Genomic DNA, 1,083 nt, shown 5'->3' with positions numbered 1-1,083 from the left:
ATATAAGGGAGTCCAGATGAAACAAAATGTAGCAGTTTGCTTCCTCCAGAAAACAAACTCTGAGACAGAGTTTAGTGTTTACAGGATATTTATTTGGGAGTACCTTTGGGATCTACAGTTGCAAAAAGGAAAAGGAGGAAGCGGGCTTGAGCAGTGGGAGAATTTAAATACACTACCAGCCCAACAATATCAGCTGACCCCACTAGGAGCTCTCAAGTTGTCCTTGTTGGGTATAAGTGGCCAGACTTTTACATATCTGCTCTAATCAGTCATGGAATATGGGACGCCCCCAGAGGGGCGTGTCCTCAGATGAGCTGATGCTCTGAAGCCCAGGCAACCCCTGAAAAGGCCCACAGCTGAAGGCATCTGCTGACAGCATTCCCAGCACCTGGGACAAGTACTTCTTTGAAGATAGATCAGGGGGGTGCATCAAGGCATCCCTCATGTCCACCACAGGTAGGTTACTATTTTCAGCAAATAAAAAACAGCACACCTAATAATTTTTGGTATAATTACTGCATAGAACATGCTTGTATATAATTGTGCTTTTAAAAGCTTGTTGTTTATCTGAACAGTGCGGTGATTGTGGGGGGAGGGGCATGGGTGGAGGTGGAAGAAGGCATAGAGGGGATAAGTGGTGATGGAAAAAATAAAATAAAATTCAAATTTAACTGAGTGTTCTATATTTTATGTGGCAACCCTAATCATAGCCAGTTCATGTATTTCTCATATCAACTAATATCTTTTTGGGAACAGCTCCTCCAGGATTCCAGGTGGGCTCTTCCTGAAGGGATCATAGAGGAGGATAGCAATGGGAAGAACTACTGTTTATACTGCAGCAAATATCACACAGCAACTGATACTTATCTCCCATCATTATCCATTCTAGATTCCCTTCACCCTCATCTACTACCTTTGCTGGTCTTATTGGTTTACCTGGTGGCAGACCTGATCTTCATTCTGAGAGCTTAGTCAACTACCAAGCTCTTCTCAGGTTATGGATCTTGATCTTAGCCATTTCCCATCACAACAGACAAGAGAATAACAAGAAGCAACTAACAAGATCACCTGAGTGCCAAACAT

This window comes from Plecotus auritus (genome assembly GCF_963455305.1).
Source record: "Plecotus auritus genome assembly, chromosome: 3".
NCBI lineage: Eukaryota > Metazoa > Chordata > Mammalia > Chiroptera > Vespertilionidae > Plecotus > Plecotus auritus.
Note: the sequence above shows the minus strand (reverse complement) of the source record.